The sequence below is a fragment of the Sus scrofa genome, chromosome X, assembly GCF_000003025.6.
Source record: "Sus scrofa isolate TJ Tabasco breed Duroc chromosome X, Sscrofa11.1, whole genome shotgun sequence".
Taxonomy (NCBI): domain Eukaryota; kingdom Metazoa; phylum Chordata; class Mammalia; order Artiodactyla; family Suidae; genus Sus; species Sus scrofa.
In genome coordinates, this window is record NC_010461.5 from 58,355,904 (window position 1) to 58,376,169 (window position 20,266).

General features: G+C 40.2%; 1 protein-coding gene across 3 annotated transcripts in view; it reads right to left on the reverse strand.

Moving 5' to 3' along the window:
- The window catches only part of HDAC8 (histone deacetylase 8), a 240,500-nt gene that overhangs the window by 145,722 nt on the left and 74,512 nt on the right, over positions 1-20,266 (reverse strand). The window contains exon 8 of one of the 3 annotated variants that reach the window (XR_002340774.1): positions 10,407-10,549. The exons of the other annotated variants lie outside the window; for them this stretch is intronic. The gene's annotated coding sequence lies outside the window, so the exon portion shown is untranslated. The remainder of the gene's footprint in view (positions 1-10,406; positions 10,550-20,266) is intronic. 3 annotated transcript variants of the gene reach the window in all.

Genomic DNA, 20,266 nt, shown 5'->3' on the forward strand with positions numbered 1-20,266 from the left:
GTAACTGTAGTGGGTGCTGCAGGGAAAAAAAAAAAGATGAATATGGCACAGCTCTTATCTTCATGCAGATCAGAACAGAGGGGAAGACTCAGACTATATCTATAAATAATTAAAACACAATGACAAATGAAGTATCAGTGAAGGAACAGAGGAGGGAGTAATCAAGTTTTCCAAAGGATGTCAGAAAAGGCTCTATAGAGTAACTTTTGACAGGCCTTAAAAGATGAGAAGAACCACAATGAGCCACTGATCAAAATGGCTAAAATGAAAAATAATGAAAATATCAGTTGCTAGTGAGGATGTGGAAAAACTAGATCACACATGCCCTTCAGGTGGGAAAGGTCAAAACTAAAAAGGAACTTGCCATACAATCCAGAATTTGCACTCTTGGGCATTTATTCCAGAGAATTAAGACTTATTTTCATGTTGGAATTTGTATTAGATATTCATAGAAGTTTTATTTGTACAAAAGAAATTGGAAACAATTCAGATATACTTCGACAAGTGAATTATCAAACAAACTGTAGTTCATCCATACCACTGAAATACTGTTAATCGATAAAGAGAAATAGGAATTTCCTGGTGGCTCAGTGGGTTAAGGATCCAGTGTTATCACTGCAGTGGGTTGGGTTGCTGCTGTGCCGTGGGTTCAGTCCCTGGCCTGGGAGATTTCACATGCTGCAGGTGTGGCCAAAAATGAAAAAAAAAAAAAAAATAAATAATAAAAGAAATAAACTCCTGATACATACAAAAACTTTCATGGATCTCAAGGGAATGATGTTGGGTAATAAGGCCAATTGCAAATCTGTACTGCATGATTCCACTTATATACTATTTGTGAAACATCGATTAGAGATATGGAGAACAGATTAGTGGTCGCCAAGGCTTAGGGATGAGTGTGGCTATAAAAGGGTTGCATGAGGAGTTCTCTGGTGGGGCAGTGGGTTGGGGATCTGGTGTTGTCATTGCTGTGGCTTGGGTCACTGCTGTGGTGCTGTGGGTACAGCACCCCCCCCCCCATCCCCAAAAAAAGGTAGCATGAGAGAGCCTTGTGGTAATGGTACAGTTTTTTTTTTTTTTTTGGTCTTTTTGCCTTTTCTAGGGCTGCTCCTGCGGCATATGGAGGTTCCCAGGCTAGGGGTCTAATTGGAGTTGTTAGGGGTCTAATTGGAGCTGTAGCTGCCGGCCTATGCCAGAGCCACAGCAATGCGGGATCCAAGCCGTGTCTGCAACCCACACCACGGCTCATGGCAACGCCAGATCCTTAACCCACTGAGCAAGGCCAGGGATCAAACCCGCAACCTCATGGTTCCTAGTCAGATTCGTTAACCACTGCGCCATGATGGGAGCTCCAGTACAGTTCTTAATTGTACTGCTGTTTGTGGTTATGCAAACCTACACATGTGATAAAAATCCCAGAGCTACACACACACACACACACACACACACTTGAGCGCATGTATAACTGGTGAAGACTGAATAAGCTCTATAGATTGTGCCAATGTCAACTTCTTGGTTTTGATGTTGCACAATAATTGTGCAGGATGGCGATATTAGACGAGGCTGGAACAAGAGTACATGGAACTTCCTTGTACATTTGGCTACAACTTCCTGTGAATCTATGATTATCTCAAAATAAAAAGTTAAAAAAAAAGATTAGGAGACATTTACATGCATTTGGGGTAAAGGTAGGGGAACTGGAAGCAGGGAAGGTTGTGGGGTTTATGGATAAGGGACTAGGTTTAGAGAAGGAACCTCACACACAAGATCATGAAGGCTTGAAACAGGGAGTGGTAGAAGTGAAGCTGGTAAAGTAAAGGTGGATTAGAACACAAAGGGCCAGATGGGCCAGTCAGGCTAATGAGTTTGGACTTTTACTTAAAGGACATGAAATGTCTCTAAATCATAGCAACATTTTCTTAGGTCAACCTCTCAAGGCAATAGAAATAAAAGCAAAAATAAACCAATGGGACCTAATCAAACTTACAAACTTTTGCACAGCAAAGGAAGCCATAAACAAAATGAAAAGATGACCTATGGACTGGGAGAATATATTTGCAAATGTGAGACCTACGAAGGCTTAATTTCCAAAATATACACACAACTCACAACTCAACAACAACAAAAGACAAACAAGCTGATCAAAAAATGGGCAGAAGACCTAAATAGACATTTCTCCAAAGACATATGGCCATTACATGGCCAATAGGCACGTGAAAAGATGCTTAACCTCACTAATTATTTAGAAATGTAAATCAAAACTACAATAAGGTATCACCTCACACTGTTCAGAATGGCCATCACCAAAAAGTCTGCAGGAGTCCTCTTGTGGCTCAGTGGGTTAAGGATCCAGTTTACTGCAGGGGCTCAGGTTGCTGCTATGGTGCAGGGTCAATCCTGGCCTGGGAACTTATGCATACTGCGGATGTGGCCAAAAAAAAAAAAAGACGAAAAAGTCTACAAATAACAAATGCTGGAGAGGGTGTGAAGAAAAGGGAAACTTTCTATACTGCTGCGGGGAATGTAAATTGGTGCAGACACTATGAAAAACAGTATGGAGGTTCCTTAAAAACCAAATCTAGAACTACCATATGATCCAGAAATCCCACTCCTGGGCATATAACCAGAGAAAATTCTAATTCCAAAAGATACATGCACCCCAATGTTTATAGCAGCACTATTTACAATAGCAAAGACACGGAAGCAACCTAAATGCCCACTGACAGAGGAATGGATAAAGAAGATGTGGTATATATATACAATGGAATACTGCTCAGCCATTAAAAGTGAAATAATGCCATTTGCAGCAACATAGATGGATCTAGCAATTAATTATCATACCAAGTGAAGTCAGACAGATACAAATACCATATGATACCACTTATATGTGGAATCTAAAATATGACACAAATGGACTTATTTATAGAACAGAAACAGACTCAAAGACATAGAAAACAAACTTATAGATACCAAAGGGAAAGGGAGTGAGGGAGGGATAAATTATGAGTTTAGGATTAGCAGATACAAACTACTGTATATAATATAGATTTAAAAAAAAAGGTCCTACTGGGAACTATATTCAATATCTTGTAATAAATAATAGAAAAGAATATAAAAATCATATATATATATACATATATATATATATATCTATATCTGAATCACTTTGCTGTATATCAGAAACTAAAACAATATTGTAAATCAACTATACTTCAAAAAAAGGATTCATGGAGTTCCTGTCATGACTCAGCAGAAATGAATCTGACTAGTATCCATGAGGATGCAGGTTGGATCTCTGGCCTTGCTCAGTGGGTTAAAGATCTGGCATTGCTATTAACTGTGTTGTAGGCCAGCAGCTGCAGCTCTGACTCGACCCCTAGCCTGGGACCTTCCATATGCTGTGGGTGCGGCCCTTAAAAAAAAAGAATTCATTAAAGGATATGAAATATCTCAAATGTGTGTGTGTGTGTGTGCATGTGCATGCATGCTGAAATTTACATTTTGAAAAGATCCACTGGCTATAGCATACAATACAGTGAAGGTTAGCAAGGGGTTTTGCAACCATCCAGGCCAGTAGCAGTAGGGTCAGGAGGAAGACATACTGACACACAAGAAAGGCATATACATACAACAGTCATGAGGGTTTAGTACTAGGAGAGAGGAAAGGAGAAAGGAAGGCAGGTGTTTCTGGGAGAGTTGTTTTAATGATAGCCAGGAAGGGAAAAATGAGTCCTCAGGGAGTTCTGACAGGCAGAGGGCTCTGGTTGGGCAGAGAAAAGGTTAATTAGAAGCTTGAAATAGGTAGGGTATTTTGTATACCATGTAAAAGCCACTGGAAGTGAGGACGGCTTACCTCACATGAGAGGGCTACATGGTGGACACTCAAACTGAAAACTGAAAGTTTTCACTTGGTTTGATGCTCAAACGGAAGACACTGGGGGAGTATGAGATCAGTACGGATGGTGCTGAAAACTGATGCTTAGGGACTCAGACTTTTGCTGTTGCTTGTATGGCCAAAGAGAGAGAGTCTGGAGGTAGAGGGGTTTGCCAAAAGGGGCTTGAAGAATTATAAGCACAGGAGCAACAGGAAGCAAAGCGAGGTAAATTTGGAAAAAATTGATAGGGTGGGGTGAGAGATGGGTAGGGTCAAGGGAGAAAACGCAGTGCCCATTTCTCCAGAATTTATGGGGAATGTGGGGAGAGAAATTGATATATTCCTTTTCCTATTGCTACTTCCAAATCGAGTCTTCCTCCCTGTCATCAATCTCTCCTCTTTTGAGGTCTATGTCATTTGCTTATATTATGCAAATGCTCTCAAAGTTCTTATATAAAGACCTACATTGTACTCTTTTCAGCTTCCTTGACAATAATAGCACCTGGCTCACAGTTTTTCTTTCTTTTTTCTTGTCATTCTCAGCAGTTCAATATTCATTCACTCACTCAAATCTTTTTTTTGTTTGTTTGTTTTTGTCTTTTTGTCTCTTTAGGGCCACACAGCTGAGGCATATGGAGGTTCCCCAGGCTAGGGCTCAAATCGGAGCTGTAGCTGCTGGCCTACACCACAGCCACAGCAACTCGGGATCTGAGCCTCGTCTGCGACCTATACCACAGCTCATGGCAATGCTGTATCCTCAACCCACTGAGCGAGGCCAGGGATCAAACTGACGTCCTCATGGATGCTAGTTGAGTTTGTTAACCATTGAGCCACGACGTGAACTCCCAAATCTTTTTTTATTTTTACTTTTTTATTGAAATATAGTTGATTCACAATGTTGTGTTAATTTTTGCTGTACAGCAAAGTGATTCAGTTATACATATACATTCTTTTTTATATTCTTCCCATTATGGTTTATCACAGGATATTGAACATAGTTCCCTGTGCTATACAGTAGGGATCTGTTTATTTTTATTTATTTATTTTTTGGCAGCACCTTTGACATGCAAAAGTTCCTGGGCCAGGGATTGAACCCAAGCCACTGCAGTGACCATGTTGAATCCTTAACTGCTAAGCCACCAGGGATACTTCAATTTTTTTTTATTGAAGTATAGTTTTATCGAAGTATAGTTTTTTATTGAAGTACAGATTTACAATGTTGTGTTAATTTTTGTTGTACGGCAAAGCGATTCAGTTCTACATATATATACATTCTATACTCACTCAAGTCTTGATTAAAGCACCTACTCCTCCCTATGCAGAGTACTAGAGATATAGAAACAAGTAAGACTCCCAGAGTTTATGGTCCAGTGAGGGAAAAAGACAGGGAAACAAATAACTACGATAAATTCTATAACACTTATTCATTCATTCAAGAAACGTTAATAGCACTAGGTTGGGCAATAAGTTAACTGCATTGAACCCGCCCTTTCCCCTGTGACCTGCCTAATTCTCTGATATGACAGTTTTCTTCACCTTTTGAGCAATAGTGATGTTCTCCCTGCACTCTGCTTATTCCTGGGCACAGCCATGCTTTGGAGCCTGATAAGGAAGCACTTGGAATTATTCCACTTCTAAGACCCTGAACTCTGAACTATTCTTCTGTGTACAATTTTCTATCCTTCCATGTTTCCTTTGCTGAATTTGCTCATTATAACTCCTGTATCTGAGTCTTTCTCCTATTTTCAATGTCCACCAGCCTATCTTTTGACCTCATGCGTTCACTACTTGTTTTGGAGAATATGGTTAGTCATTTCAAACATACTTAATTCCCTAACACGTTTGTCATTTTTTGCCTTGTCAATCCTTAAGCTCTTGGATAAAGCATACTGTCAGAAATTTCTGCTCTGTTCTGCTGAAAGAAGCTGAGATATCAAACCAATTTTTTTTTCTTCTACAGTTATATTACAACTTCAATTTAACAAATCCCACAAACATTTATTGAGTGATTAATATATGCCAGTCTCTGTGTGGCCTGGCAATCCTTTGCTTCACTTCCAACTTGTAAACAACTACATTTCTTGTAGCATCTAGTCTAGTTAAAAAAACATAGAATGAGTACATTCTTTTTTTTTTTTTTTAGGGCTGCACCCACAGCATATGGAAGTTCCCAGGCCAGGGGTCAAATCGGAGCTGTAGCCGCTGGCCACAGCTACAGCCACAGCAATGCTGGATCCAACCGTGTCTGCGACCTATGCCACAGCTCATGGCAATGCTGGATCCTTAACTCACTGAGCGAGGCAGGGATCGAACCCATGTCCTCATGGATTCTAGTTGGGTTCGTTGACCACTGAGCCTTGAAGGGAACTATTCACCATTCATAGGTTGTGGATGGACATTTGGGTTATTTCTATACTTCAGGGCTAAAATGAAAAATGCTGCTATGGATACTTGTGTATGAGTTTCTGTGTGGACACGTTTTCGTTTCTCTAACATACATAGGAGTAGAACTGCTGAGTCATAGGGTAACTCTATGTTTAACCTCTTCAGCAAACTGCCAGACTCTTTTTCACAGGGGCTGCACCATTTTACATCCCCCTCAACAATGTATAATATATGAGGGTTCTGATTCTTCTTACACATCTTCACCAATACATGTTATTTTCTCTCTCTCTGTTTGTTTGTTTGTTTTTTGGCTTTTTAGGGCCGAACTCATGGCATATGGAGATTCCCAGACCTGGGGTCGAATCAGAGCTACAGCTGCCGGCCTACGCCACAGCCACAGCAACAAGGGATCCGAGCCACATCTGCAACCTACACCACAGCTTGCAGCAATGCCAGATCCTAACCCACTGAGCGAGCCCAGGGATGGAACCCGCAACCTCATGGTTCCTAGTCAGATTCGTTTCTGCTGGGAACTCCCCCTTTTTTTTTTAAATAGCCATCCCAGTGGGTATAAAGTGGTATCCCATTTGCATTTTGCTAATGACTAATGATGTTGAGTATATTTTTATGTGCTTTTTGGCCATTTGTATATTTTCTTTAGAATAATGTCTATGTAAGTCCTTTGCCCATTTTTCTTTTTTTTTTGGTCTTTTTGTCCTTTTTAGGGCTGCTCTCGCAGCATATGGAGGTTCCCAGGCTAGGGGTCTAATTGGAGCTGTAGCTGCTGGCCTACGCGACAGCCGCAGCGCCAGAGCCAAGCCGCGTCTGCGACTTACACCACAGCTCACGGCAACGCCGGATCCTTAACCCACTGAGCAAGGCCAGGGATCGAACCTGCAACCTCATGGTTCCTAGTTGGATTCGTTTCTGCTGCACTATGATGGGAACTCCTGCCCATTTTTGAATTGAGTCATTTGTCCTTTTAACATTGATTTGTAAGTGTTTATATATTATGAATACAAGTCTATCTGATGCCTGATTTGCAAATATTTTCTCCCATTCTATGCGTTGTCTTTCACTTTCTTGATAGTGTCCTTTGAAACACAAAAGTTTAAAATTTTTTGCCACATCCGTGGCATACAGAAGTTCCCAGGCCAGGGACTGAACCTGCACCTCAGCAGCAACCTGAGCCACTACAGTGATAATGCTGAATCCTTAACCCACTGAGCCACAAGAGAATTCCAACAAAAGTTCTAAATTTTGATGAAATCCAATTTTTCTCTATTTATTCTGTTGCTTGTGCTTTGGGTGTTATTTTTAAGAGAGCATTGTCTAATTCAAGGTCATCAACATTTACATCTGTGTTTTCTTCTAAGCATTTTATAGTTTTAGCTCACATTTAGACTGATTAGGCTATTTGGACTTAATTTTTGTACATGGTGTGAGGTATGGGTCCAAATCTACTTTTTTGGCATGAGATCCAGTTGTCCCCTCACCATTTATTGAAAAGACCATTCTTCCCCTATTGAATTGTCTTGGCATTCTGGGTAAAATCAATTGACTGCGCATATTTCTGGACCCTGAACTCTATTCCATTGCTCTATGTGTCTAGCCACATTGCCTGTACCACACAGTCTTGACTATAGTAGCTTTGTAGCAAGTTTTAAAGTTTGGAAGTGCAGTAAGTGTAGTAAGTTTTAAAATTGGGAAGTTTTAAAGTTGGGAAGTGCTCCAATCTTGTTCTTCCTTTTCAAGGTTGTTTTGGCTATTTCAGGTTGAATTTCCATATAAGTTTTAGGATCAGCTTGTCAATTTCTATAAAAGTCTGCTACGAATTACAGGTCCATTTTGACCATGCTGAACTTATCATCTTACCTCTTCTTCTATTTCTTGTCTCTGCTAATGATACACCATCCTTTCTGTGTTCAAAACTCTGGGGCTCTTTGTGACCCCTCCCTTTTCTCACTCCTCTTCAGTTATAAGATTTGCATCAATCTCTCTCCCATTCCCTCCTCTCCACTCTCATGGCAGCACTCTAATCTAGCCCTTATGACCTCCTTTGTGGATTACACCAATAGATTCCTAAGTAATTTCTCTGGCTCAAGTCTCTTCTCTAATCCATCTCTCTCTCTTTCTCTCCCCCTCCCTCCCCCTCCATCTTCTTCTTCCTCACACGCACAGCCATCAGATTAATTTTCCTTAGGGATGGTTTTGATCAAGTCATTTTTTACTCAAAAACATTCACTATCCCTCCATTGTCTTTAGGTAGTGCTTAGAATCCTTAGACTATGATTCAAAGTCCTTCATGATACTCCAGCCTACCTTTTAAACCTTATTTTCCAGTAGCTCCTTAACCCATATTACTCTGTAGGCAAACTGAACTGTTCAGGGTTCATCTCACTCACTTTGCATTTTCTTACAAGTTTACTTTTTGTCATGCACTTCCTTGTGCATGAAAGTCATCTTTCTACATTTTGACATCATATCTATTCTTCAAAGACTAGCTCAAATTTCTTCTTGACAGGAGTTCCCGTCATGGCGCAGCAGAAACGAATCCAACTAGGAACCATGAGGTTGCGGGTTCAATCTCTGGCCTCGCTCAGTGGGTTGGGGATCTGGCATTGCCGTAAGCTGTGGTGTAGGTCGCAGACGCGGCTTGGATCTGGTGTTGCTGTGGCTGTGGTGTAGGCTGGCATCAACAGATCCAATTGGACCACTAGCCTGGGAACCTCCATGTGCCATGGGTGTGGCCCTCAAAAGACAAAAGACAAAAAAAAATAATAATAGTGGCAAACATTTATTGAGTACTTTATTCAAAACAGAGCACTGTTCTATGCACTTTATCTATATTAGCTCATTTGACTCATGACAATTTATAAAATAAGTATTATCATTAATCCTATTTTACAGATGGGGAAACAGCAGCACAGAAAAGTTAATAAATCTGTACAAGATCATACAGCTATTAAGTGTCAGAGCTAGCTTTTGAACCCAGGCTGCCTGGCACCAGTCCATGTTCTAAACCACTACAATATACCTGCTTCTATGACTTACTGTGCATCAGATGCTTGTGCCAGCCACTTCACATGTTATTCTGTATAACAGCAATAGCAGGTGAAGCATTTTTATTTTTTGAGTGTTAATCCTCCTGAGCAACCTCTAATTATATTATTTCCTCATTCTAAAACCTTCAGCAGTTCCCCAAATGCTTATAGAACATGGCACAAATTTTCATTGCTGAGAATTCCAGCTTCTGCACAATGTGATTCCTACCTACTTTTCCAATCTTCTTTGTAAACTGTCCCTCTCACGCACTTCACAGTCCAGCCAAACTAAACCACTACTGTTCTCTGTATACAGCTCAGCCTTTTCTGACTTTGATCTTGCTGTACCCTCTGCATAGAACATTTTCCTATGTAATCTCATATATTTAAACTTGACCCAGATTTTACAAACATATACACGTTTACACACTTTGTAAAGATATAGTAATTAGCTACGCTTTAGAACCCAGGTCAAATGTTACTTCCTCAATTAAGCCTTTTTCTGATTTTGTCCCTTTGAGTGCTCACCGTGTTTTATTTCTTATGGTTCTTATAATTTTCCATATTTTATTTTATTCAAATATGTTTGAATATGAATGTATATGTATAACTCTGTGTATCTATAATTGTAAAATTTCCACCAGCTTCCCTGAGGACAGACTCGATAATTTATACATAAGAGGCATTCAATAAATAGTTATTAAAAGAATAAATGAATGAAATATCATTCCAGATTGCTTTGAGGAGTTTTTCTAACCACTGTAACAGTACTATTTGCTACATCAAAAATCACTAATTTTGGAGTTCCCGTCGTGGCGCAGTGGTTAACGAATCCGACTAGGAACCATGAGGTTGCAGGTTCGGTCCCTGCCCTTGCTCAGTGGGTTAACGATCCGGCGTTGCCGTGAGCTGTGGTGTAGGTTGCAGACGCAGCTCGGATCCTGCGTTGCTGTGGCTCTGGCATAGGCTGGCGGCCACAGCTCCGATTAGACCCCTAGCCTGGGAACCTCCATATGCCGCGGGAGCGGCCCAAGAAATAGCAAAAAGACAAAAAAAAAAAAAATCACTAATTTTAGCTTTTGGGAAAGTATAAAATTGCTTACCCAGAAAGGCGGGGGAAGACAGGCATGTCATTATACTACAATAGTAACTTCCCTATAAACACATAAGATGCTCATTTGAAATGAAGTTTTCTTGATGAGAGACTGGATCCCTCAGTATTGAGCAGTCTGCTTTTCAGACAAGCCTATGCAAATGAGGAAGAGAGGGTGTGGTCAGTTCTTTGGGGAAGGTGATTGGTGCCTGAGGTGTATTAAAGCCAGGGGTAATGACATCAATGACATATTTAGATAAAAGGAAAAGCCCAAGAACCAACTTGTAGTGTTATCCCCTTTCCTTTTATTCCATCAGGGTAGACCACAGCTTCTCTGGGGTGCCCTTGCAATCATTCACTGGTGCCACTTTATCTCCAGTACCTGGGGCAGAACCTGGTTTTATTTTGCTTATTTGTTTGTAAATACTTAAAGTTCTAAAAGATTTCTCTCAGGGCAACAGGATGCCAGAGTGATGGTGTGACAGTTACCCTTAATCAATCCTGATGGTAGGTCTGGTGACCCAAACTTGCCCCTCTAACCAGATCTCTGATGGGGACACGTTCCCAGCTGGTTCTATCTCCCGACTTTCTCATTTACAAACCAGCCTAGATCAGCCTTATCATCTTTATGTTTTCTAACAAGCATACTCAGCACCCTCTAGAGACTTTGTCAACAGAGATTAAAGAAATGAGGAACTCTAAGTTGAAAAACCTAGAAGGGCAGGAGGCAGAGGGAGAGCAGATAGAAATATTTGCTACTAATGCTGTAAGCTCCCAAAGTCAACCTGAGAAAAGTTAATGCCGGCAGCAAAACCTTTCCCATGATAAACATTTCAAATCTATTGCATTGGATGGGATTCAGGGGTGGGGGTTGCATTCAGGACCCAAAGTTTCCCTAATGAGTCCCAAATGGGAGCTCTTCAACTTTTCACAGGTATTGGTTTCTCTAAATACCCTCAATCCTATCTCATCTCAGGTACTGCTGACTCATTCTGCAAATACTCAATCTGCCAGGGGATGCACATATGGTAAATGCCTCAGTGATTCCTGAACATCTATTACAAATGGTTCGGGGATACAGGGAGCTGGGGTGGAGATCCCCCTGTTGTGAGAATGATGTGTCATTTTGTTTGGGGCCATGGGTGCCTCTTAGGTGTATCCCGAAGACATTTAATTTCCTATAAATGTTTCTTTCTGCTTTTAGCATCAGAAAAGCTATACCGATTCTTTTAACATCCTTAATATAAAACAAAACAAAAATCCCAAAGCCAAAAAATAAAAACAAACAAACCTCAAACCCCTAAACCCCCAACCTTCCCAAACAAACAACCTTACGTGGCTTTTGCTTTTTTAATTTCCAAGACACAGTTTCTTAATGTTTTACCGGGGCATCTTTTCTCTTAACTCTGAGTCCATTATAGAGAAACACAGATTCTAATTGGCATCTCTTCCTAACATGCCCTGTAGTAAGTAATTCCACTCATCAATTATATGTCACCTTGGCAACAAAAAGGGCTGCACACTATTTTTAGTTTATTATTACTTATCTCTTTACCTCTTTGAAGCAAACCATTCTCATTCACAGGGGAAAGTGAGTCATCCAGAATTAAAGGGCCTTAGCATCGCATAGAGTGAATTGTCAGAGCTAGAATTAGAACACTAATTCTAATTCAAATCTAGTGTTCCTGACTAAACGCCAGTGCTCTTTGGCTCTCTTCATTCTGAAAGGCCCAAGGCCCTAGGAAGCAGAGTGTATTTTATTTGGGCAAGGGGTAGGGTGGGTGGAGAGGGAGGCTGGTTTGGAGAGCTAAGCCAAAAACAGACAAAACAAAACAAAATAAAACCCAAACCCTCAAAATGGAAGAGGGCTTAAAGAATACAAATAAAGCTGTATTAATGTCTCTTTACGTGACCCTGGGGTAGGTCATTTCATTGCTCTGTAACCACCAGGACCACTCATAGAGTGCAGATTGCATTCTGCTCTGCATCATATTTTTCAGGCATATGTCTCATCCAACCCCTTTGCAGCCTCCCCGGCATGGAGTTCAAAGTTGGAGCCAGTCCTTGCAAGAGTCACTTGGGGTCAAAGTTGGAGCCAGTCCTTGCAAGAGTCACTTAGACAAATCACCTCACTTCTCTGAACCTTGGTTTCCTTTTCTGTTAAAACAAAAACATCCTCTCCCTCACAGGGTTATTATGACGATTAAATGATAGAACCTTTGCAAAAGTCTTCCCGGCACTGGGTACCAGGTGTTCAACACTCCCTAGTGTTGAATGAATGAATGAATGAATGGCTTTAAGTCAGGCCCTTAGAATGCTTTGTTAATTCCTCCAGCCCACTAGGATACTGTTGAGTTCAGCACAACACACTGTAGCAGTGACTTCCCGACTAGTACTCTAATGTTCCCCGAAGGCAGAGAGAAATTTCATAGTGTCACCGCTAGGTTATACCTGTTCTGGGAATATAGTAATTCCTTTTCCAGTGCTGCCAATCTATTACCTTTCACCAAACACAAAATTCACTTTAAGAAGGGGAAGAAATACAAGTGCCTTTCTGTTAGATAGAAGTTGGGAGAATATATTACTAAAATTGAAACCGACTTCTCTGATTTCTTAGGCAAAAAATCAGATTGGAAGCCAAACAGCTATTTGGCCTTTGTAGACCCTGGAGAGTAATGCCCTTGGGGGAAAAGGGAGAGTTGGAGGCATTCCAAACTGTAGTTACAACATTTTGTGTGTGTATTTACTACTTGTGCTTATGCTCTCAGCACTGAGTTTTTTTTCTCTGAGCCTTGAAGAATTCACAGTTTACCTGGAGCACAGTTTAATACATATGGGTGGAAATACAGGCGTATATCTCTGTTTCTCATTTCCTAATCATATTTTCTACCCTCCCTATATACTTGATACTTCTTCTTTTTCAATTCACTTGCTCTGATTTTCAAACATAGGTAGACAATAATGATTTGTTAACAATAAACATGCCTCAGACCTTCCCTCACCCTTCTTTACCCAAGAGGGCCTCCCTAAGATTCAAAGCCAAAATCCTGCCATATAGTTAGCACCTGGTGCAGCTCATCAAAATATAATATCCTTTCCCAGATGATTGGAAATCTCGGCAATGCCGTCACACAATGAGGTGTGCAAGAAAAGAGTTTGGGGATTGACTTTCATCATTAACTTGATATTGCATGGTTTTTGTGGGACTTAAAAAGAAATGCATTTTTATTACTTTTAAGTATTGCACATAGAGTGACTCCAACTCATCATATTTTAGCAGTTATTTTTTCTGGGGCAGGATGTATTTTAAACATGCCTATGTTGGAGTGTCTGGTGGATCATTTAGGATCAGTGTCCTGTTGCTTGATGAAATCCAGATCACGCCAATGAAATCCAGATGGGGAAACTGGGTCTCTGGCAATGGCTGCCAGATCTTCTCCATATGAAATCTCTCTAGTCTGTATGCAAATTTAAAACTCCATATCCTGGAAATCCCAGACCAATCAAGTGGCGCTCCGCTTCTTAGTTACTGGACTAAACACGGGGAAGCGATTCATTCTTCCCTGAGGAAATAAGCATGTCTTACATACATCTATCTTGGCACAAAAAGGGCTGGCTAAGCAAATTAATAGTGTAAACAGGATTGCACTGGGGAATGTTTGTCCTACTTAAGAGAATAAACTTTTTATGCACTTTGTGCACATCCACTTACATACAAATAATTGATATGCTAATTACAAATGATTCTTAAAGCCCTTTCCCTGAGGTATTGTACGATGTTGTTAGTCTTGTTTGAATTACTAGCGTGTCCAATGCTTGAAAGTAATAAAAATGTATTTAAAAATATTCCATGATTCAAACTGGCTTTCCTCTAATTAGGCTGAGTTAGTGATGCTTGACTATAATTAAATTAGATATTTTTCTACTTTCATTCCCTGATATACTTAAGGTGGTCCCCTTCCCACCCGCACCCACACCCCAACATCCCTCACCTTCCTTTGCCTCCAGCACTTGTATGGTCCCTAGGCAAACACACTGCCTTTAGTGCCTGGCACACATCCATTCCCTTTCATTTGTTAACTTGTTAGCTGGTTATTTGATATGGCTTTCTTTGAGGTGTCTTTTCTTTGGTCCTGCTTTAAGTACCAATGGGTATGGCTCTTTCCCGATAGCACAGTGGGTAAACAGCACGCAGACAGCAAAGCCCAGACACACTTAGCCATCAGGCCTTTTCATAAGGTGGGGGCACCGGAATGAACTTAATCTCTGTACAGCCCATGTCAACAGGATGCAACAAGGCAGCTCATCAGGGCGGGCAGCTGCAGGGTGAATGGTAGTGTGAGGTGCAGTCATTCAAAGCTGTAGTGTGTGTGTGCGTGTGTGTGTGTGTGTGTGTGTGTGCGCGCGCGCGCGCGCGCATGTGGATGCGCAGAGCCTAAAGGGTAGGTTTTTTGTTTTTTTTGTTTTTTTTTTAGGCTACAGTGAAGGGACAGATAGTGATGAAAGAGCATGAGAAGAGGGAGAATTAGGCTAGGGAGAGGGTACATGGCAGAGAGCAGCTGAGAGGAGTAAAATGGATTTTGATGTTAGAATGTTCCATTAAATATAGACATAGTCAAATTTAGGATTCTTTTCAGAGCAGCCCTATGTTAAAGGGCGTAATTCTCGAGTTTTCCATTTATGAGCCAGGTCTTCCTGTCTCTGGATAGTTTCAGAGCATGTTCCAGCATCAGAACCTATTAAACTGCTGTGGGTGAATCAGGTCACTTTCTCCAGGGGGCAGGGGATCATTCAGCACACATGAGTGACAGAATTCGAGGAGACTGTCCTCCTTGACTTAAGTGAAAAAAATAAATTACCTAGGAAGACTGCTTGAGGGGTAGGTGCTGTCATGGTGTCAGGGCTACTTGGTACAGGAGTTTAGGAACTGGTCCTGAAAGCCACTGGCCCAAAGGGGAAGAAGAATATAAGAGCTGTCCCTCTAAGCACCTGGATTTAAAGCTCAAAGGATCAGGTGAGGGGAAAAAACCAGTTCTCTGCTGCAAGCCTAACCAAGTACTGGGGACAGGCAGGGTAAGCTCACTGACAGAGGGTTCAAGACAACTCAGATAATTAAGCACAGTAGCCCCCTCTCCAAATTATCCTATATTCTTAGGCACTTAATGTCTTTTGAATTTAATATTTTAAAAGACACATCAAACTAGGAACATTAAATGAACGGCCTGCTTTGGCCTCATTTCCACCTGTTCCTAATGTTAACAGTGAATTTAATTAGTGTCTGAGTCATCCATTTTCCAGAAACAACAGGCAATTTACATCTGCCATAAGACAGAGAGGCAGGATAGAAGCTTATCAAACAGAACAAAAGCACTGACTACAAATATCTTACTTATACAGGGCTGAGTTCAAAGTTCAAGGCTTACACAAAGAATTAGCAGCTTCCATTACCTTTATCACTGGACCAAAGTGAGTTAGTGATGATCAAGGTGGTGTGGCTATGACCCGAATGAAGAGAGGTAGAGAGATTTTGTAAAGAATTTTCACCAGCTCTCAGTTGTGATAAAAATGGGGCTGGAGATGGAAGCAAGGGGATATAATTATTTGTTTTCAAATGCAAATTTCTAGAGAGTCCTTCCCTTCTCATCAGATTTAAGAGAATTTTGAAAAAATTTGATTGCTTAAAATATTTATGTACAAAAATGTGCTTGTATTGCTTTTGTGCATCACCAAGCTCAAAGGAATGGACTATAATTGTTGGGATCTCTTTCACTAAGGATCTACCTGTTTCTAAAAATTGAATAAAAAGGACTCTGGAGTCTCAAGTGGAAGATAAATTCAAGATGACTTATCATTGTAATGAAAGAAAAACCTATCAACATTAAAACATCTCTTCTTTAAACATTAATGTTAAAATGTGAAAGGAAACATTTCACTTAAATATCCTTTAGTGATGTCCCTTGGTTCTCATTTACTCCACTGGCATTAGATGAACAGCTTATACCATGGAGAATCTCTACCCTGTATGTAGAAATGGCCTTCTGCCAGAACAAAGAGATGAGATAAATTATGCCTACAGTTGCAAAAATGCCTAATGTTAAAATTCTTTAGCAATATCAGTCCCCCAAGAAAACCACATGAAAAGAATATAATTCTATGAGGAGACCTCTAAAAATGACATGTGACACTATTCACTTTCTACAGAAGGAAGTCAGGATTTTCTCCATTGAAAGTAAAGGAAAAACCAGATTTACAGAATCGCCATGTTTCCAAACTTTAATTAGAAATTTAAACTTAAGAAGTAAAATCTGGCAATATTTATTCTCGTTTTCGATCCATAAAATTACAAATCAAATCCTGAGGATTAAGAGGGTTTTTTTTGGCAAAAATCTAAGTTGTACTTTCACAAATATAAACACAATGGATTGTGTATACTACTGATCATGTGGTTCATTTGAATAATCTTAAATGGTTTCTTTTTTTAGGAGTTTTATGCACTCTCTGGAGATAAAAATCTCCAAGAAGTCTTGGGGATGGTATTTTTTCCTTATGAAAACTTTTAATACTTTCATGTGACACTCTGGGGACAATGTAGGGGTGGTTAACAAATTTTAGTTTCATCATTTACTATTTGTGTGACCTTAAGCAAATCAATCTTTCCAATTTCCAGTTTTTCTATTTATAAGATGGGAATAAGAATACCTTCCTTTGCAGGTATTGTAGATTGTACATTACTATAAATATCAAATGGAAAAAAAATCAAATAAATTATCAGTGCAACTCCTAGCACAGGCAAGTCCTCCCTTGGAGCTAAGCTCCAGCGTGTGGGAGTCTCATCTGTCTTATTTACCACAACCAGTACCTAGGTACAGTGCGGGCATGAAACAGACACTCAATAAATATTTGTTGAATGAATGACTAAAACAGTGTCATTAAACTAAACATAAACAAATCTCCTACATTGCATTGGTGGCCCTCCTCTTTATTCTTGTTAATTAATGTTTTACAAATCCTAAAAGGTGACTTGAGGAGCTTGATTCTTTTGTAGGAAGGTCAAAATGCCTTCAGAGAAGTGAATTTGGCCCCAGACCCCCAGGAATGAATCCTGTGCTTAAAACACTACTGACTTGTATTTCATAGGTCATATCAGAATCTAAGGAAAATTCTCACACAATAAACACACACTATAGAGACATTATATTAGGTATAAGCAATATGTTTTTTTTTCTCTTTCTTGTTGAAAAATTAGCAGGGGAGCTCAGCATAGATGGACTAAGGAATTCCCCACAGGAATAAAAACTCAGGTTTAAACAAGCTATTCCTTTAATGAGCTTGCTGTTGTCCTAGGGAACAAGTTCTTTCTGCCTAGGTTACTCTAATTATTCAAAGCACAGTAGAATTAGTGTCTAAAAAAAACAGTGGAAGAGCTATAAAAAATTATTTAAAATAGAAAAGTATAATAATTCTCTCATAAAAGAAAGGTCGCAAAAATAGTATACTGTCTTTTGGTTGTTGTTATTGTTTTTACTTCTGGGATCTCTGAATTTTTCTTTAGGTCAGGGGTCTTTCATGGACAAAGAAGTTTCTTTCAATCTTGAGTTAACCCATAGGACTCAAGGTAAACAGGCCAAATACAGGTAGATTCTTATTTTATTTTTTGTCTTTTTTTTGTTGTTGTTGTTGTTGCTATTTCTTGGGCCGCTCCCACGGCATATGGAGGTTCCCAGGCTAGGGGTTGAATCGGAGCTGTAGCCACCGGCCTACGCCAGAGCCACAGCAACGCAGGATCCGAGCCGCGTCTGCAACCTACACCACAGCTCACGGCAACGCCGGATCGTTAACCCACTGAGCAAAGGCAGGGACCCAACCCGCAACCTCATGGTTCCTAGTCGGATTCGTTAACCACTGCGCCACGACGGGAACTCCCAGATTCTTATTTTAATAACTACTATGAACCCTAGTTCACTAGAATAAGATTATTTCTTTGGCTTGCTGATAACTCTTACCAGCAAAGTTTTGCATATGTGAATATAAAGATGGCTATTGATTGAGAAGTACCGCTTAATAGGGCCTTTCATAAGTCCTATTCATTGAGAAGTCTGTTTAACAATGCATCTTCCTTTTGGTGAAATATTTATGCAGTGTCTGTACAAAGTTGAATAGCTGAATATTCTTCTTTTAGTAAAGAATGTATCCTGGCTGTTAGGGTTGTAAAATGATAAGCAGAATAGGAACTAAGAAGTTTGAACACAACTCTGAAACTCTTCTTCAAACACTGCATATGTCAAGACACTTCACATTGGGCAAGTAGTTTGGTCGTCCTGCAAGATTTAAGGTTTCAGGGGGGTGCCCTACTATTTATCAAACCTCTCTTGAAGCAACAGCAAGGAAGTACCTGCCATTGTCCTTCTCAGATTCCTTAACTATATATATGCTCCCAAAGTCATCAACACAGCATTTTAGGTAACAGGTTAAACATTATTAAGACTATCTCACATTGCACTATCTCACATTGCATTCAAATATAATTAAAGAGCAAACAGGTTAAAGGCAGAGCAGTATTTTCTCACAAATGGGCAAAACAGCCTTCCTCCCCCATTAAACTTTGCATGTATATAAATTATGGGAAGCTTTTGGGAATTGGTAACCCTTACCCTTCTAAATTAGCATTGAATGACCTTGGGAGCTCTGACTATGAAATTGTCTTTTTCATAAAATGGAACTTTTGGTGTTGCTAATGTTCATGCAAAGATTCTATATCCAGTCAATTAAAAAAGAAACCCTAAGAAGTTTTTTTTTTTTTTTTTAAATAAAGACATTATGTTCAATTTTAAGATGAAACCATTAAGATCCTGCCTAGCTGGCAAAGGAAAGAAAGGCTGGTTATAGCAGGGGAAAAAGCCAAAAAGAAAAGAAGGAAGGAAAGAAGGAAGGGAGGGAAAAGGGGCTCATGAATCCCACAGGGAGAGGTAGTTCAGGAGCAAATTAGTGACAAATGAAAATTAGAGCATCTTACAGGTGAACCAGCAAAGAGAGGTCCTTTATTTATCACAGGTAAGGAGTGAGCCAGAAAACCAGTGGGCTCATGGAACATAAAGGATGAAAAAGAGATTGCAGATAAACTGAATGACTTTTTTTACATGAGTGAGCTATTCTTATGTCTACTTTATCTTTTGAGGTAGGTGAGTCAGAGGTCATAATAGTAAATGTATAAGAGATTCTGGTTCCAAGCAACAATTTAGAAGTAGTTAAAAACATAATGACTGGGACTAAATGATGCAGTCACTAGGGCTGACCTTATGCAAAACTATTTAGTTGGCAAAGATTGTTTTGCTTTTTGTGCCCCTTTCCATCTACTGCTCCAAAACCAAATTCCTGCTCCCCTGAATGCTCAGGGTACCCACAGTCTAACCCTTTCCAAATCTGTGGGCAAGAAAAGCCCTGTGGAACCACACATCCACCGCAGGGTGAGGGTGAAGAGGAGAGGCTGTGCCAAAATTCCATTTTAAGGCCTATGTCTAAATGTAGAATAAAAATATGTTTCTTGTTAAAGGAATTTCAGATATTAGTCCAACAGATGGAAGAGATGTTTGGGTCAGGAAGCCTTGCTGGCACCCTTGGAATCAGAGGTGCCTTCATGTAACACCCTGACCAGACTTGACTTCTGAAAGAAATCAAAGGGAAAAATGATTATCCCTCGACTCAAAACCCAGAGCCTGTTATTCTGGGTGATCGCTGCGTGGATTGCCAGTGCAGCTCCACAGGCAAAAGGGGCCCTGGGAGCTATAAACTGATGAGTGTCTGGTACTCTGGTAGGCAAGCTAGAAGAATCTTTACTAAATGCTGGCCTCCTGCACACTGGAGGTGGAGGCG